We start from the raw sequence: 254 nt of genomic DNA, 5'->3' as shown, positions 1-254 counted from the left end.
AGGGCGGCCGCCGCCTAGAGCGCCGCCCTCCCTCCTCCCGGCGGCGTGGCGGCAGACCAATCAAGAGCGGCGGCCGCGCGCGGCCGCGCGGGGCGGGGGGCTGCTGCGGCGCCGGCACGCGGCAGGAAGCTCAGCGGGGTCCGCCCCGGCCCGCCCCGGGATGGGGGACCGCGGCACCGGGACCGCGGGCAGTCCGCGGCCTTGTGGGCGACCCGTGGGCACCCCACAGCTCTGTGAGCGCCCTACGGGCACCC

Source organism: Aquila chrysaetos, chromosome 12, assembly GCF_900496995.4.
Source record: "Aquila chrysaetos chrysaetos chromosome 12, bAquChr1.4, whole genome shotgun sequence".
NCBI lineage: Eukaryota > Metazoa > Chordata > Aves > Accipitriformes > Accipitridae > Aquila > Aquila chrysaetos.
Note: the sequence above shows the minus strand (reverse complement) of the source record.